At 37.2% G+C, this 20,149-nt stretch overlaps 1 protein-coding gene across 1 annotated transcript in view; it reads right to left on the bottom strand.

Moving 5' to 3' along the window:
• LOC125226909 (polypeptide N-acetylgalactosaminyltransferase 2-like) overlaps window positions 1-20,149 on the bottom strand; it is a 128,231-nt gene that overhangs the window by 81,357 nt on the left and 26,725 nt on the right.

Here is a 20,149-nt window from a genome sequence, read left to right as displayed (position 1 = left end):
ACAGCAACAAATGTAGCCTGGTAAGGCTAATTCCTATTATTTATTTGTAACTAAACCTCCGCTCACCTTACTTATTTACTTACTTACTTGACTAACCAACAGTATAGTTAACCCCCCTTTAAATATACCCCGTAAATTTGGCCTTGTGATCGTCTAGCGTGAATAAGTAGAACCCTTCGATGTGAACCGCGATAACCTAGATCCTTTAATGAGTATCAGCTGTATTTTTGACTAATTTTTAAAATTTTATTTATTTATATTTTAAAGAAGAATAAAGGTTATTGTAGCATAATAATATAGTGTTATAGAAGAGTATTTTATCAGATTTAGGCCTAGAAAGTTATATGTGAGAAAATTAATGACGTGATGAAGAAATTTTAGAATAAAAGTTAGTGAGTGAAACATACATGAAATAAATATTAAAAAATATTTTAGAAAACATCGGCTACGCTCTATTTTCGATTCCGGTTTGGGGTGAGAACTTGCGATACCGTCTGGAATCCTTAGGCCCAATCAAACCACATTATCGGGCATCCTAAGCAAGTAAGCCTGAAGGGCTATCTATCTACAAACTAACCCCTTTTTTATTTTGTTTCTTTTCACTAGCTAAACCCCCCTTTTCCCCAATACTGCTAATAGACCATAACTTCTCGATCCTTCTAATGTATCATCAAGGCTCCGAGTAGTTGCTACCACTGAGAACGAAGTAAGTAAGTCTAGTAACTCCTTGAAGCTTTTGACTTGTCATCAGTGGACGGCGCTCGCATGCCACTGGGCCCTATAACAAACCTATGCTTTTTATTCCAAAGAATAGTTTGTTTCCCTAACCAACTTGATAGAATTTACCTTGAAAAACTAGTTAGCAACACTCACTGGCTCGATGCTACATGAAGAATCAGAAATTGCTACCACAATTATTAATTTCACTCAAATAAATTAAGTAATAAGAGGTTTTATAAATTACCAGTTTTACCACATATATTAAGATAATAAACACCACATTTAAAGTCCATTTAAACCATATAAATAGTAGTAGTTAAATTATTTCTCCACAATACACGTTGACCAATTATATTCCAAGACCAATCATAAAAGAACTCTACTTTCATAGAAATAGTGTGTGACTCTACCCTATTCCTATCGTTTTCCCTATTCTAGCATATCTGAAACACAGACCGTCACTTACCATAGATCTTGTGTTCAAAATATGCACAAGTGTATCCCTACCATAAGCTGTACAGTTCAGCCAGCGAAGCTGAGATAGGCAACCTATAGGCTTGTGTTCAGATCCCCCCTCTGCTCTTGCCCGCGGGCTAGGGTAGCAGAGAGTAGATCGCCCTATCCGTGTATATATCCAGTATTCTAGGACACACCAGTACCAGCCACATGGGAGACCCAGCTGCGATCAAACTTTACTTAGATATGGATCAATCACAACCGAAATCCCCAGCGACCAACGCCAGCATGGACCAGAGCACCGAGTAAATAAATATATATATATATAGGACCCCAGCCTCAAATACTGCCGACTTCAGTGAGCAAGGATTACTCCTAATGTCTTTCGTCAATCGTGAAAGTCCTCACTTCCATCTAACAGTTGGACTCTTTGAGACCGGTGAGAAAATACGCCTTTTGTAAGTAAATAAAGACGCCCAAGCCTCCACTTGGAACAAAAAGACCCCTAAACGCCTTATGTTTAACAGCCGCAAGGTATAAAGCGCTTAGCCGGACAACAGTCTGTCACAAACAATGATCTGGCTTATAACTTTCACAAAATAACCCCATAGAAAATTACTAAATTCAATTTTACTGACCAACTAAACAAACGAGTGAAGTTTCCTTTACGTGCTATAATCTAAGCTTAGTTTTGCAAGAATTACTCCCTACAAAACCAAACACAGACTTATCTCCAAGCACCAGCCATACATCGACCCAGTCTTTGTATTGCTTGACGGCACTCATGAAACAAAGCACAGAAAACTTCACTATACACATTAATTTAAATGTAACACTACACTATAAATAGAACACTAAAATAACCCCACAACTGACAGTAAAGCAATTCCACCACAGGTCTAGGTTCAACTGTACGACGATATTGTCCCCGCACAATCAAACAGAGACACAATTTCAAAGTTTACAATCACTTAGAATAATTTCCAAGTAAAAACAAACAGAGAAATAATAGCAGAACAACTTCACTCACCAGTATAACACACGAAAGCCAGAGACACTGTTAGTCTTGTAGATATTTTAAGAATGACGCGCGTCGGCTCGCTCCGACCCTTTTATAGATTCTATCTCCGACTTCCGACTTCCGACTTCTGACATTCGACTTCCGACTTCTGACATCCGACTTCCGACTTCTGACATTCGACTTCCGACTTCTGACATTCGACTTCCGACTTCTGACATCGGACTTCCGACTTCTGACATCCGACTTCCGACAAGATGGCTACTCAATCGTGTGCTTTGTTTACTAAGTCTTATGCCCTATGCATTAGAGTTCACGATTAACACACGGATGTTTGCTTATCAACACGTGCCGAGTACACGTGTTTTAGAGAGAGACAGAGCTATTGATATTGATACCTATGTAGTCCAATAGTGGAGCGATTCGCAAATATTTTTACGTAAATATTATTTTGTGGAACATTCTTATTTATTTTGTAAGTAATTTCGCAATGAAATATTTTATCTGTTACTAAATGTTACATTGAATGATATATTCAGGAAGTATAATAATCAATATTAGTCATTATTACCTCTCTGACTCGTAATTGGAACCAAGACATAATATCGGAACGCTATGCAGTTGACAACTGTCAGTGTCAGTATTTCGTCCATGTGAACGTAGTTTGTTGATAAATACGTTTTTCCAACCTGTTTTACATTTAATAATAGTGAATTTTATCAGTGATGACGTAACTAAACATGTGATTAACCATCAAAGATATTATTTGTTAAAATATTCAATGAAATCCCGAAGGAAATATGCACCAAAAAGTTGGTCAAGGAAAAGTTGATTCGCCGTAAGTTTTATATGTAATAACGAGTCCATTTCCTCGTCATAGACGCTTGTTCTGTTACAAAACGTGGATGGTCTTCAAAACTCGTGATGATTTCAAGACAAGTACTCAGTGATGATTGATGAAGTCTGTTTTCGAAAAAAATACAAAAATTGCGATCAAAGTTGAATGTTGAGTGTTCCATCTAAGTATTTAAGTTGAAATGTGTCGTTAAATATAGTTAATAAATTAAAAACAATTGATGTGATGTAACAAAAATATGTAATTGTATGTTATTACTTATTAATATTTTCAAGTTATTTTTTAACTGCCTTTTTAGTTGCATTGTGTGCGTACTTAGTAGTAGTAAACTTTCTATTGCAAGTGATTAAATAACTTCAATGGGAAAACTATTGCTTCTTAGTCTCTCTCTAAGTGTATTTATTTGTAGTATATAGGCACTAGTTTCTCTAGGAATGGTACGGATTTTATAAACGGGTTTGGAAAGTTGCCGGGCATATTCCAGTCACGATCTAACCTAATCACGGCCACTCCAAACTCAACCAAAGTGCTTTGTAATTAGGTTTCCTTTAGTGTCCTTAATTGTGAGCTATTGGAGTCCTAAAGCTGAGACGAATAAAGGGTTAAGATAGGAGTATAATGCCCCCTGAATACTAAGATGTCTGCGTCTGACTGCGGAACAGGACTGCTATTGTATTAATTATGTGGTAGTTTAGATAAGGACCTATTTATTCTGTCTGTTAAATATTAAACTCTGATATAGGTATACAGCATAATGATCCTGACCAAATAATTACTAAGTGAACTTTTTGTGTTTTTCTCGAGAACGATTTTTTTCTGGTCTTACGGCACGACCGAGATTTGAAACCACGATTTGACTACACACGTACAAAAGGTTAGGTAGTACATTAAGCATGTACTTAGTGTTTGTGTCCTTCATTAAATTCAACTGTGTATATTCCCAAGCGTCGCTTGTTTAGTTTTAAAGTAGGTAATAAACCTTTAATCCACTTTCCTCAAACAGAACATGGCGTGTGAATGTAAGCGTGAAAAAAAAAACTACTCAAAATTGGCCTCGGAATATGGGAGAGTTAGTATTTATGTAATCCGATTTGGTTAAACTTTGAACCAGGTGTAATTATTTCATGCAACGAGCGTGTGACGCAACGGTACGAATACGAAACAAAAGTAAAAGCTCGCGGACGGAACGGGAGCGAACGCTGTCTGTTATCTAAGTCTGACCAACATTTTGAACATAGGAAATTTAGACATGCGATTGAATTATTTAAAAGTTTGGCAGTAAAGAACCCACTACTAGATCGCTGGACGAGATCAGCCTGTCCGTTACAAGTAAAAAGTACAGCACCGAATAACTCACAGGTCATATCGATGCAAAATCGCCAACGTCAATCTGAATATTACGTTGTTTACGTTTCGGTAGTTTATTTTGGGATTAGATGTCAAGAACAAACGCATAATTTGTTTAACCATCTATTACGAGTACTTGTGTCAACAGTCAACACATCACAATACCGGCCGTAAGCAGATGACGGCGCTTGTGCATGAATAAAAGATAAACACGCATTATCTGCTTAAGGCACAGATCAATACAACAAGATGGCCCTTACAGGGCGACTCGCGGTCACCAAGCATACGACAAATCAGGTTTATAAAAGTTTGAACGCGTGCGACACCGATCAGTAGCGCCCAAGTATACGACCCGCTAACAGTGTCCGTGTCCGCTCGGGAAAAAATCTTAAATAATCAATTTTGGTTGCAAACAATGGTCTCTTACAGCATAAAGTGGTGTGGCAAGTCTTCTAACACTTCTACATGTAAAAAAGATGGAACAACATTCCACAGTTAAGTCAAATTAATTACTTTGTTGAATATTGTTTATTGTCCGCGGAGTTCATTTATACTGGTCAATATGGTTGTGCTGAGCGGCGCCGAGGCGCGTCCATCCCTCTTTACCGAGTTAACAATGTGATATGCTATCCCTTTCACGTAAACGACTAGGCATGGGGCCATGTTAGTTTATGTCTGTTGCGGGAACTTCGTTACTGCCGTTCGTACCATGTGCTACCATTTTATGAAATATAAAAGAAAGCAGATTTGTAATAGTGAATAATTATCTAGAATCTGTAGAGTCTGTAGTGGTATTTAGTTCATTGATTAGTTTAGAATATTTAGTTGGTTATTTAACTTAGTAAACGTAAGTAAAAATGCACAGTTTAGTTATTAGTTACTAGAATGATTTTTATTGAGATGCTATCACAATTATCATCCTCCTTGCGTTATCCCGGCATCGGCATTCGCCACGGCTCATGGGAGCCTGGGGTCCGCTTTGGAAACTACTACCAAGATTTGGCGTAGGCACTAGTTTTATGAAAGCGACTGCCATCTGACCTTCCAACCCGAAGGGTAACTAGGCCTTATTATAATTTAATTATAATATTATAATTTGTTGCAAAACAAATTCACCACAGTACTGGTACCGGTACCATTGTCTATAATAGACATGTCCCATTCCCATCCCTACTGCTAATCATAAAGGCGCGCCATTATTTGAAACGACCAATGGCAGCACCGTGCGCGCCCGCCTCACCCCGCAAGGATTGGTGATTTGCGTCTCGAACAATATCGCTTGCATTTGGCTTCTAGTGGGGTGTTCTGTGGCTTAAGGTAAGCGTCCACAGACCCACATCGCACACGGAGTCACGGACGCATCGCATTTAGGTAGTTAGTATTATTTGTGTAGAAAGTTACGCAAGAGCGTCCATTGATCTGCGCCCCATGTGCCGCAATAATTTAAGTATCAGTATCTGGGGCCCATTTCTCGAAGCTACAAGTTACAATTTACAAGTGGTAGTCAATGTCTAATATGACAAGTGGATAGAGACTTCCGCTTGTAACTTGTAGCTCTCGGTTTTGAGAAACGATAATAGTTGACGCTAGACGCCGATCGAAACGCAGTCTGGCTTTGTCGTGCCAAAACGGAATAGCGATAGAAATAGCCACCTAACATAACGATGTTATACCTAGTACCTAAGCGTTTGTGCATTTCTTTACGTCCCTGTGGACGAAATGGAATGCGTCCGATGCATTACGATGGGAACATGTGGACGGCTAGCTTTAAGTCATCGTTGACGCCTCGAGCTACCTGTTATATTGACGGGTTACATCATAAGATTGTTTAGCGTTCGAACTAATGATGTCAATGTATATAAATTATTAGATAGGACAATAAGTGAATTATAATGAATTAATAAAATATAGCGACAGCGAAAATATTACAAGTTAACATATTTCGGAAACTGCTATTTTGAATTGCCGGCTCTCAAGAAAATGTTTGTATTTTATTTTATTTTTTTATTTATTTATAATTAGATTCGATATAGAATAAGAGTCGTGGAATGTATTGGACCCCATACATTTTACGATTCTTCTCTTTCCGAACAGACTATAGAATAAGTGTTTTTAATATTTATTGATTATACTTATTCGTCTAAGGAAATTGTACCGATGAATCATTACAATTACCTAAATATTAACTAAGATTTCAGCTTTGCTGATGATAGTCATAAGTGATAACAGTTGCAATTATACACTAGATAAAAGTTGTTAGTTCTCTTTTATTCTATAAGCTCCATGTGTTCCAACGGATTGATTTGGATCATCGATCATTAATTACTTTCACTCTCGTTGTGGAGGTACTCAACTATACTTAATTGCCGACGTGTATTGAATAACTATGCTACAACGAGGTTCCATTACGCTGTTGATCTTTTATCACGACCCATTGATGAATTAGTCCAGTTTTATCGTTTGTATGAATATTTTACGTTATGTAATGTTGAGACGGTTTTATAATGACCGATATTAGCGATAGTAGGGTAGGTTGACACTTGTTGTGATTGGTTTAAATAAATACATCATTTATGTAGAAAGTAACGCCGTGGCTTGCGTAGGCGACGGTCGCGCGATGGTCGCGCGACGGCGATGCGACGCATACGAAATCAAACCTTATCGATATGGAAGTATGAGACGCGACGGCGACGGTCGCGCGACCGTCGCCCACGCAAGACACGGCGTAAGAGTTAAAGTAAGAAAAGCCGAAGCTGTGTTGGATCGCGATTTTCTCAACTTTTAATCCATCGACCATACGCGATAACATGGAAGACGCTTCGGACCCGCCCAAGGTTACGGTCTGCAGGCCCATCTGTTAATTTTAAGTAATACCAATATTGTTAAGTTAATGAACATTCTATTGGAAAAAAAGAACGTAGGTATTAGGGATGTAAAGACTTCATTTGCAGCCTTAATTGTAGAACGCATTTTGAAACTAGCAACACCAGTTTCCCTTCGTTATGTTAGAGTAATTATTTATTAATGCCTTATTTTGATTTATCTTACTGTCATTTATGATGAAAGTATTAAAGAATATCAATTGACTAATAGTAGTCACTGGGTTTCCGCCATGTTGGAATGTTATAAAAATGGCGGACAAGCAGTGACGGGGGCCAGTTCGAGTACAGACGAGTAGTAGTGAAGAAGTCTTGAATTATTTATTGTAAATTGGTTGTTAATATGTTTGTTATAAGTGAATAAAGTAAATGTGATGGTACAAGTAATAGTTTTCATCATCAACCTGGTAATATCTCCAACAGTTCAGAAGTTGGACGAAACAAAAATCGATAAGATTTTTGCCACGCCGCACAAGTGTAAGGTTTTTTTTTTTTTAGTCAAAATAATGTAACGGATTTATTTAACGAAACGTGCATTTAAATTGCTTTGGTAAGTGAGACATGTATTATATTTATTTCTTAAAATTAAACTTCATGTTCTGAAACTGGTTTGATAATCTACCCTCATGGCAGTATAAATTGATGAACTCTCATTATTGTTTTATTTAAAAGATGACTTACTTTTGTACCTAAAAATCTTTTTACAAAAGGTGTGTAACATTACATTGCCCATTAGTTATTGAAACACATAAATCTGATAACTATATGACTAGTATATTCTGGATACACAATAAGCGCCGTCATATGATACGTCATTCAGTTTGTGACAGTAAAATTTCATAAATTAATTGGCATAAGGAAATCGTGGAATTATGAGTAAAGTAAATTTGTATCTTATCAATAGAAATAAAGTTCTGATTAAACGACTGCTTTATTTAACGATGCCTCGAGTTGTTAAACACAAGCCATTTTATGTTGTTTCCGAAAAGTGGTGTAATTTATTCCAACGAGGCAATTGTCCTGCTGTTGTATTCTGTTATTATAATATAATTATACATATTCGAGCTTATCAAGTTATACAGATCAGATAAACAATTAAACATTCATGCTGAATGAAATACGCTGTGTAAAATATGTTCTCATAAAGTACTTCAATAATTTAATCCCTCGTGTCCGGTAACACAAGATTGGTAAAAATTATGTATACTTATGAAAAGTTGATCTCAATTCAAACTGAGAATTATAATGCAGTTCTTAATTTTGATATTTAATGCTTTAAGTACGATTTTGAACAAAAACGATTCCTGTTCATTTGCAAATACATATTTAATAGTGAATTTAACATATTATATTAACCGTTAAAATTGAAGTTGTGCAATTGTGGGTAGTTTAATTCTGTTAAGTACTGAATTTAAATAAACAACTTTGATAATAAGGTTGCCAATCCCTGGTATGAATAATGGAGAGTAAGTTGTATCTCTAATCATCTTCAGATATTTTATGATAACTCGTTATAAAAATGTTTAGCGTTTTAAAGTTTTAAAACTCAACGAATTGTAATGTGTTGTTTTTCAACGTTTTATTTCACGAATTGGACTGATTGATCTCATTTTGATTGTTGACGGTATGCTACCACATTTATGAATACTATTTTATAATGGCCAGTGATGGCAGAATTATTTAATCAAAGTAACGTATAAAACAAAATTCTTCGCATTTTACCATGGTGATCATGAGTGATAATTCGATGGGAAATCGAAAAATTACATCTATGGTGTGAATAAATATCATTAAGACATGTTTCAGACTATTAGTAAATAAAGTAATATCTGTTTGCTTCTTAAGAATAACGATTCAATCTTGATATGCTTATATATTATGGTGCATGTGACATGACATGGGTGATGGTCACATGTAGTCATATGTAGAGTCATATGTAGAGTCATATGTAGAGTCATATGTAGAGTCATATGTAGAGTCATATGTAGAGTCATATGTAGAGTCATATGTAGAGTCATATGTAGAGTCATATGTAGAGTCGTATGTAGAGTCATATGTAGAGTCATATGTAGAGTCATATGTAGAGTCATATGTAGAGTCATATGTAGAGTCATATGTAGAGTCAGTCATATGTAAGGTCAGTCATATGTAGAGTCAGTCATATGTAGAGTCAGTCATATGTAGAGTCAGTCATATGTAGAGTCAGTCATATGTAGAGTCAGTCATATGTAGAGTCAGTCATATGTAGAGTCAGTCATATGTAGAGTCAGTCATATGTAGAGTCAGTCATATGTAGAGTCAGTCATATGTAGAGTGTCATATAGAGTCAGTCATATGTAGGTCATAGAGTCATATGTACGCGTAAACTCGAGTATTTTGGCCCCAGTATAAAATAATGACTTGAGCCAGGGTATTGCACAATGAATCGTATCTTGTGGAATAAATGGTTGACGCACGCGGATGGACGTGCGGGATTTAGAGCGCGTGGATGAACGTGCGAGATTTAAAGCGCGTGGATGAACGTGCGAGATTCAAAGCGCGTGGATATACGTGCATAACATTTAAGCACGTTGATGAACGTGAAAGACTTTCATTTCAACCTTTATAAATACATGAAACATGAATATAAAAGTACAGCATAAATGACTGTGCCTTAATATCAGAATGTATATTATTTGCGACTTTTGATTGGATAAAGCAGTACAGCAATAATTACATATTTATCTTTTGGCTACGTGTAATACGTGTATCCAGTTCTTTACATGTTTTATAGTCTTAGGTGATCAAGAATAAAGTAACAAAAAAAGAGACTTTATTGATAACATATAAAACTTATTACCTAGCAGGTTTAGCTCGTAAAATATTAAAAGTGAAGTACTTAAACTTTGTATCGGTTATGAAGAGACCTATTAGATTTAAAATAAAATCGTTACTAACGACTAGTTTCCCTTTCATAGATAAAAGAAATAAATTGAAAATGTGCAATTTATTTATTTATTTATTTACTTATTTACTTACAGTATACAATTGTACCTTAACAGCTAAGGCCACAGCGGCACAAATTGTTATCGATAATACTTATACATCCAGTACACAAGTATATTTTACAAAATTATCTTAATTAATAGTGATACTACTTACAGGCATCTCTCTCTCAATCACCTTCTTACATTCAATCATCAATCGTCCAATTGCACTAGCGAACAAATCACACTCCGGGTATGCTTCTAGCACGGAGTTGAGCAGTGCGTGCGCGCGCGCGACCGGCGCCTGCGCGTGCGCCCGTGTGCGCGTGGCGCCCTCCGCCAGCAGCGGATGGCGCCGCGCGCGAGTGTACTGGTTAGGCACAAATAAGCGCATGAAGGCTTCGACCAGATCCACGCTAACTATTGTGCTTCTTATAACCCCGATCGTAAATTTCGCCAGAGAGAGTAACCTCCGTAACTGAAGCGAGTCGTATCCCAGATGTCCCTGCAAAAACAACGTGGGGTACATATACGGATAGCACGTGTGTATTTTTTTGTATAATGCTCTGAGATACGCCTTTTGAACTTGTTCCAGCATGAGGATATATTTACTCTCATGCGGACTCCACACCACTGCGTTCGTTTCGAGTATACTACGCACGAGTGCCGCATATAACACGCGTGTGGCTTCCACTGTCAGAGGCGCGGAATTGCGCAGGACGAAGCCCAATCTTCTGTACGCAGTGTTGGTCACGGCCTGGACATGCTCACGAAACGTGATATTTGAGTCAAAAAGAACCCCTAAATCGCGTACCTGTTCTGAACGCGACACGTCAACGCCGCCTATGGTATAATTAAACATTTGTACTGTGCGAGCCCGGGTGAATGACATCATTTCGCATTTACTGGCATTAAAATAGAGCTTATTTTCAACACTCCAGCGATGGACTGCCTCTAAGTCCCGTTGCAGCTCTTCACAATCCCCCCGCCTCCGAATCGATTTAATCAGCTTTACATCATCCGCGAACATTAGTACTGTGCAGTGATGCACGTCATCCGGAAGATCATTTATCAGCAGCACGAAAAGAAAAGGCCCCAAGTTAGATCCTTGACTAATGCCAGATCTCGTGGGGTAACTTTCAGAAACGTACGGACCATACTTTACGTACTGCTTCCGACCGGATAGATAATTCGCGAAAAGATTTAGGAGCCTGGGTGTGAACCCCATGGCTCCAAGTTTTAACAGCAGAACGTCATTATCTACCCGATCGAATGCTTTTTGAAAGTCCAGGTAAACTACGTCCACCTGAGCTTTCCCGTCTAGCTCTCTTGACAGAGTGTGGGTCAAAGTTAGCAGGTTTGTAGCTACTGATCTTCTGGGAAGAAATGCATGCTGTGTACTGGTGATGTGCGACTGACATTGCGGTAGTAGTTTGCAATGTGTCGCCGACTCAAAGACTTTAGCCAGGACGTTCAGAATTGCAACGGGACGATAGTTCTCAACCTTAAGTCTAGATCCCTTCTTCGGGATCGGCGTCACTCTAGATTCTTTCCAGTCTGTTGGGTACACCCCGAATGAAGAATGAGGTTGAAAATAAACTCTATCGGACCCACAAGACTATCGATACACCCCTTTATCACATAAGCCGGTATCGCATCAGGTCCAGGCGCCGATCTAGGTTTTAATTTCTTTACTGCTCTCCTCACGTCGCTCTCTGTAAAGCCTCGAATGTCAATGCTCCTAGCATCGACAGGTAGGCTTTCACTGGCGACCTTTGGATCCAGAACTGGTTCCTCGCGTAGAAAAACGGAGGCGAAGTGAGATGCAAACGCCGCGGCCGCGTCAGCGCCCGAGTGCTCTACATCGCCACGCGTAACTCTCGGCTCCACGCCGCCTTTGCAACGCAAGGAATTGACGTGGAAGGATTTGAAATCTAGAGAGCAAACATTAATAATCTTTTGTCTTTAAATTCGCGATAGCTCTTCATGAAAAGAAAATATATACTTGCTTTATGTGTGAATAGATCTTTTGATAATTAAATGAATTGCTTACCACTTGCGGCTTGTAATCAGCGCGAATAAAGATACGTCGGATATCGTATTTGGTTTTTCATACGACACGGTATTTATAAAAAAAAAGAGATTATGTATATAATGTCTGACGGGTGTCGCTATTGTTGACCTGTAACCTAAATAGTATATGTACAAAGAGTTTTTCTATTTCGGCATACTATTGCATCAATCTTAGCTAGTACCTAAAATAATAATAATAATAACAGGATAAAAAAAAAATAATAATAAGGACCTACACCGTGGTCGTGTACTTGCGATTAGTCTTAAATGGTTGCGTAATATAATATGTTTACGTTACAAATGGTAAATATTAACTAGGCGCGATATTTTATTGACAGGTCATTTGAGTATTTAAAGATTCTGTAAATGTGTATGATATATACATCTGAAAAATCTTGAATATAATTACTCAGTATATATAAACAGTAGATATATTAATAGGCGATGACAATAATTTAATTAATCATAACGACTATCGATACATTATGACTTATTGAATTGATTACCGAACCATAATCGTTTTACCATAATTTCGAAGACAGTCGAAATTATGTTCCTAAAGAAAGTGTTGCAAGTTTCAGATCAAGGACCGAGGAGCGTCCAGGTGAAAGGGCCAGGGTCTGGTATTCGTTTACCACCCAGGAGTGCCCAGGTGAGAGGGTCGGGGTGTAGATTCACTTCCGACCCAGGAGTGCCCAGGTGAGAGGGTCAGGGTAAAGATACCTCTGTTTCGATCGTCCACCGTGGGTCCTCATACGCTGGCATGGTATGCGAGCTTGCGTCTGGCGGCGCAATGTCCGGCGTCCGTGATGAGCAGCATCGGCAGCACTATCCAGGCTGACAGAGCTTGGGTGGCCCATGATGCTGTTGCAGCGGACGGGTACATCATGTTGCCAAAGCCCGTGGCGGCACGGGAATTTCATTCAATCGTGTGATGAGGTGGTGATGTCATAAAACCGTGTAAATGTGTTCTTTTTGCTTGTTTCGCGAGTGAAGTGTGAAGTGAAGTGTTGCATTGTTTACTTAAATATGTTTATAACTTGTGAAATTAATTTAATTATCATAATTTAATTAGATGTAATGAATTCAATTGGATGTAATGAATTTAATTAGATGTAATTAATTTAATTGTATCGAAGTTAATGTTATTCATATATTTATTTTTCACGGGCCTATATTTCTTGATAAGATTTATGGAAATATTTAAAAATCCATTTTATAGGATATCGTAATTATGGGGTAAAGGTATCGGTATGAAGTGAAGTGATGTTTTGTGTTTCTATTGTTTAAGAATTATTTCAAATGCATATTATACTACACTTTTATAATCTTTTTCTTGTATAAACTGATATTGTCTTTCTTTTGAATTATTTCACATTAAGTTTTGGCGAAGGGTCTCGCCTCGAACAGGATGGCCGAGCTGTTAGAGTAATTATTTATTAATGCCTTATTTTGATTTATCTTACTGTCATTTATGATGAAAGTATTAAAGAATATCAATTGACTAATAGTAGTCACTGGGTTTCCGCCATGTTGGAATGTTATAAAAATGGCGGACAAGCAGTGACGGGGGCCAGTTCGAGTACAGACGAGTAGTAGTGAAGAAGTCTTGAATTATTTATTGTAAATTGGTTGTTAATATGTTTGTTATAAGTGAATAAAGTAAATGTGATGGTACAAGTAATAGTTTTCATCATCAACCTGGTAATATCTCCAACAGTTATCATCACAAATTAACGTGGTTATGACGCGTTCAGGGGCTCTTCTATAACTCTAATAAAATTGTTAACATGTTAAAGGATACTTTAACATCTTAAATAACGACATCGGGTGCAAACATCGTGAATGTTAATTACTGACGGTCTATTTGTAATGTAATTAACCAGTTATAATTATGTACTCGTACCTACTTTTACTTCTCACCCGAAAGCTCGAGATGTACCACGTAGCGACCTTTCGAACCCGAAACGGAGGTCAAAATTAAATCGCCATCAAAAAAACCGGCCAAGAGCGTGTCGGGCCACGCTCAGTGTAGGGTTCCGTAGTTTTCAGTATTTTTCTCAAAAACTACTGAACCTATCAAGTTCAAAACAATTTTCCTAGAAAGTATTTATAAAGTTCTACTTTTGTGATTTTTTTCATATTTTTTAAACATATGGTTCAAAAGTTAGAGGGGGGGGACGCACTTTTTTTTCCTTTAGGAGCGATTATTTCCGAAAATATTAATATTATCAAAAAACGATCTTAGAAAACCCATATTCATTTTTAAATACCTATCCAACAATATATCACAAGTTGGGGTTGGAATGAAAAAAAATATCAGCCCCCACTTTACATGTAGGGGAGGTACCCTAATAAAACATTTTTTTCCATTTTTTATTTTTGCACTTTGTCGGCGTGATTGATATACATATTGGTACCAAATTTCAGCTTTCTAGTGCTAACGGTTTCTGAGATTATCCGCGGACGGACGGACGGACGGACGGACGGACAGACAGTCATGGCGAAACTATAAGGGTTCCTAGTTGACTACGGAACCCTAAAAACAAGGTCGTGACGTAGACCTCAATTATTGTCTTACATAATAATGTTTCTAATTGAATACACGAGGACTTATTTGGCGCAAATGGGCAAAGATTGATAAAATAGGAGTAAATCTACTGAGCGATTCAAGTTCTTTATTCTTTAGAGTGCTTCCTGCTGAAGACACCGCGGTTAATCATGATTCATGATCCTTGATTGAATACTTGAGGTGGCTGGCTGCTCGTAGTGCAAAAGAGAGATATTTTTTGCAAAAACGTAATTTACTAAGTACTTTTAAACATCTAAAAATTATAGATATCATTGTTACACTATTTCATACATATATCTTTTCCATCACAGAACAATGGTTTTCCGGACTTTTGGGAGGCGTGCGCGGAGCCGAAGCCAATGCGTAGAGTCCCTTTTGACACTTTAATGAAATGTAGGTGCCCGTATTATCATGGGACACACGCAGAGGCAGCACCCGCCAGGGTTTAAGGACTATTTGAGAGTTGATGGAATCTAAAATATACATATATATATATTACTAGCTTTTACCCGCGGCTTCGCCCGCGTAATAAAAGTATTCATTAAGATTTTCATTTGGATCCGTAGGGACCGTAGGTTTCTCTGTAGGTATATTTATCTGCGATTATTTCGATTGCACATAATACTTTTGCTTGCAATGATTGTAGAAATATTACACATCGACCACAGCGTAGGTAATTCTATATACGCTGGGGAAACCTTTATAAACATCCCACATAGCCCGTATTTAGACACTATGATCAGTGGGTAAAAAGTACTTTTTTCTTAGAGCACATTGATTGTAAGAGACTGCCGACCGATTATCCGTATCCCTCTAACGATACCCATATTATCCGTATCCGTATCGCTATCGCTATCGCTATCGCTATCGCTATCGCTATCGCTATCGCTATCGCTATTCCTATCGCTATCCCTATCGCTATCCCTATCGCTATCCCTATCCCTTATCAAGATGTTTAATGATATAACACTTTAAGTTCTCGCGCTTTGTACACATATATAAAGTCACATACAGGTCGAATGCGATTAATTAACATTATTTTTACCTTTTTTCCCAACGTTTCGGCCAGGTTGCACTGGCCGTGGTCGCGGAAGACTGACGTCCCAGCAAAATGTCACCGGAGATGTAAACAACACAAAACTACCCGATATTAATTTATATAAATGTTCGGGGTAGACAAATAAATATAATCTACCCGCTTTTAGTTAATGTTTATTTCCCACCATGTTTATTTTAAAGGTAAAAATAATGTTAATTAATCGCGTTCGACCTGTATGTGACTTTAAATATATGTTTAATGATTTCTTATCAAGTGCTAAAATATAAAGTTTCATGGTTTTATCATTTAAAATTAAGAAATCCCATACAAACTTTCAACCTCTTTTTCAACCCCTTCATCCCTTTTTTTCGAAATAAAAAGTAGCCTATGTTCTGTCTCAGGGTCTAAAGATTGTCTGTTCCAAATTTCATCAAAATCGGTTGCGTGGTTTAAGCGGGAAAGCGTAACAGACAGACAGACAGACAGACAGACAGACAGACAGAGTTACTTTCGCATTTATAATATTAGTATGGACTAGTATGGATTAGTATGGATAGTATGGATTAGATGTCTTAGATGATATGATTAGATGTAACCCTACCACACGCTTAAAGGGTTCTAACGAACATGGAACATAAGCTGCATAAGGCACGGAACATGGAACGCAATTGGAGATACCTAGTGATTGCAAGTTTCCAATGCAACAGGTTAGACCTTACTCTTACAATATATCATACAATAGTAGATAAGTGGCTCGCTAGCATGGCTAGAAACCGCTAGTGATGTGAAACTAGATTGTTAGATTAGTGGTGAAACCGCCATTGTCCGCCCCTCGCGGTTGCCTCACCGAACGCACAATTTACTGCCGTAGTGTGGCTAGCATACAACAAACGCTACTATTACTAAAGTTAAGTTCATGGCTGCTGATATTTGCCGTATAGCATTAACCTATTTAAAAAAAAAAAGAATTACTTTATAATATCTATTTGGAGAAATTTTACGGATATGACAGTTTTGATGTTTTTTTCGTTCGAATCACACACACGCAGTCATGTCACCGTCTATTTTTTGCTTTTCTATAAATTAAACAATTATTAAAATAAATTACATTCGACACTGGCGAATTCGACCTATATCCTATCTCTAGAGCAACATAATTATGTTTCACGTAGGTAAGTTAAAATTAAAATGAACTGAAGTGAGTGAATGAATGAATGAACGAAGTTGAAATGAATGAATTAATAACGTCCATGACCGTTGCTTCCCTCGCGACATAAAAGCCCAGGCTCTGTCCCACTTGCGAGATGCCTGGAACACCCGATGGCAAACTACCAAACTAGAAATTGGTAAACATTATCGTAGAATCCAACCAAATATACCTTGTAAACCGTGGTTTGCTGGTACACGGAAGGCTATGTCGAAAAAAATTACTTCTACTATCATCCGCCTTCGGCTGGGCCACATTTGCACTCCGGTTCGTTTAAAAAAAATGCGTATACGAGACAACTCTCTGTGTGAATGTGGACTAGCGGAAGGTACGCTCAATCACATATTTTGGGATTGTAATCGTCTTGTAACTCCCCTATATGATATCCTCACCCCGAAATTTCCTCGCCCAGTCAACATTGATTTCTTCCTCACGTTAGTTAACTCGCCCTTTGTGTATGTCTTAGGTAAATATATAAAAAATAATAACCTGTATTTGTAGTAGATAGTCTAATAATATTTGTTTGTTTTGTCCTGGTTCTGTTTTAGGCAGATCTACATTCGATCCTCATCTGATCTACCCTGCTGATTGCTCACCGGTCAATTGTCTTCATAAAGCGCGGGCCTTCTTAAACCTTGACTTTGGCGGAATCATCGACAACATCGATGGAGCCATAACGCTTAAAGATTGATTGATTGAACTTCTTAATTTTGTCCCATTTTCTGTTCATTTATAAATTTCGTCATTAGTTTTATCATGAATCTAGTCTACTTTCTTTATCATCTTTGATATTTTCCTTAATTCAGTATGATAAGTCAATATGTATTCTGTAAAAATGATGCTAGTCCGAAACGTATCATACCGTGCCCACTGTGTATCTCTACCATAAAGTGTACGGAAAGCTTCCTGCTGATGCTGGTGTAGTGTTTTATTAAGGCATTGTTGGCTTACGTTGCGTGGTCGAGGCGATTGGTGTCCGACTTGCCGACGACTATCGCCACATAATATACATAGAATAGTCTATGCCTAAGGAAAATGTACAAGAAGTGAATAGTGATATTGGATTTTTACGATGACTCAGACTGAATCATAAAATGACCTGGGTCTTTATTGTTTACATAGGTATTGTTTACAGCTAACAAGTAGGTAGGTGCATGTATACAGGGTGTAAACCTAATACGGGCGAATCTCTTAACGGTGGTGAGTATAGGACGTATAAAATGTAATTAGATAACTTTTACTTAAAATTGAAATATTTTTTTTATCCATACAAATTAATTCGGCCCGCAACGTAATGTAAACACACTCCCGTTAAACGCTCGTTGACAGTTGTCATTGATTGTCATCGCAACCACGTTTACAGTACATTGCTGCTGAGATTTTTTTCAAAAATTCATTATGGGGTGAAAACTAAGAGTAAATCAAAAACACCTCTTAATTAATGATAACAGTATCATAATGCCCGGGCAATGTGATAAAAAATGGCGTTCAGAAAAACCTGTTAAAAATTGAAATATACGCCTGGTTTCATTTATCGCCCTTATTACGTTTACGCGCTGTATATTATGCTTTTAGTCAAGTAATTTAGGTAAACAAACTGACGGCTTGCACTCCGGATCTAAATTGGTAGTTACATTGTATGTATGTATGTGCGTACGTACTAAAGTGTCACTCGCGGTATTTCAGCACCGATACAGTTTTCAGGAAAAGAGTCCCTCTTAGGTACCATATGACGATTTCCTAACGCATCTTCTTTATTTACCTTCTTAACGATTGCAATCGTTAGAATTTTTTAATTATTGTTTAGTTAATAATAACGTACAATAGGTAATATGCCTATTATGTACGTTGCATATTGAACGGTAAAATATAACCTGTGTATTTGAAATATTACATTATATACATTATAATTCAATTATCTATATGCATGGTTAAAGATATAAAAGGCACAAATTACGAAATAAAATTTGACTAATAGTCTATCGTGGATATCGTAAAGAGTTCAAGCGTAATTATGTGAGAGCTTCGCAAATACAAGCGCAAGTTGGAACGATTTAGAGATTGCGCAAGAACATTGAAGTCACGCCGTTTTTAACATTCTCCTTCGTATCACGGAAGTACTAGATGTGGTGTGATAGTTGCTCTTAACCGGATTTTTGTTGATGTTTTCGTTTCTTTTATTTATAAAGGAAACAACGATAGCATCTAACGTATGCTTCTTCGTCTACTCTTTACATATTAGCAGGGTTCGGATATCTCGTAGCATGGTAAGACGTTAGAGAACCATGGAGTCGATATTATTAACATTAACATTTATACTCATACTCATCCTCAAGAATATAATTTGTCACAAAATGCTTTTAATTTCATCTAAAACGATAAATTACTAAAACTGTGTGAATGAATGTTAACTGTTAAAATATTTTTTGTTTGCGTGTTTTTTACGAAGTATACAACATAGCGTGGCAGTCTATTTTTAAAATAAAATATAGTTTTATTCAATTCCAAATTATATTTATTTCGTTTATAATCAACTTTTGGAATGAGTATGTGAGTATGAGTATGAGTTGACTTTTATGTTAAAATCGACTCCATGGTTCTCTAACGTCTTACCTTGCTACGAAATATCTGAACCCTGCATATTAGTAAACTGGAGACAAAATTAAAAAATACACAATTCAACTGAGTAGAAATATTAGATGTCACATATCCATTTTTTATATAGCTTTCAGTTTGAATTACAAATTACTTATATAATAGAAAAAAATCCAGTCGTGTTATGTCTACGTACTAAGTTATTGCCTAGAAAATATCATTCAGAACATGGTAATGATGCCATGTAAAAGGCATCATTACCATGTTCTGAATTATATTTTAACCGACTAGAGCGAAAGTTATTACTTATGTTTGGTATACTTAATCTTATAATGATATACTAAGTTACAATACCGCGTGATAGGGCAAATTTAAAGCATTTTGAAGGTTATTATGATGCATTAAGTAGATAGTGAAAAGT

This window comes from Leguminivora glycinivorella, chromosome 1 (assembly GCF_023078275.1).
Source record: "Leguminivora glycinivorella isolate SPB_JAAS2020 chromosome 1, LegGlyc_1.1, whole genome shotgun sequence".
NCBI lineage: Eukaryota > Metazoa > Arthropoda > Insecta > Lepidoptera > Tortricidae > Leguminivora > Leguminivora glycinivorella.
The sequence above is the reverse complement of the archived record's forward strand: the minus strand, read 5'-3'. Positions and strand labels throughout refer to the sequence as shown.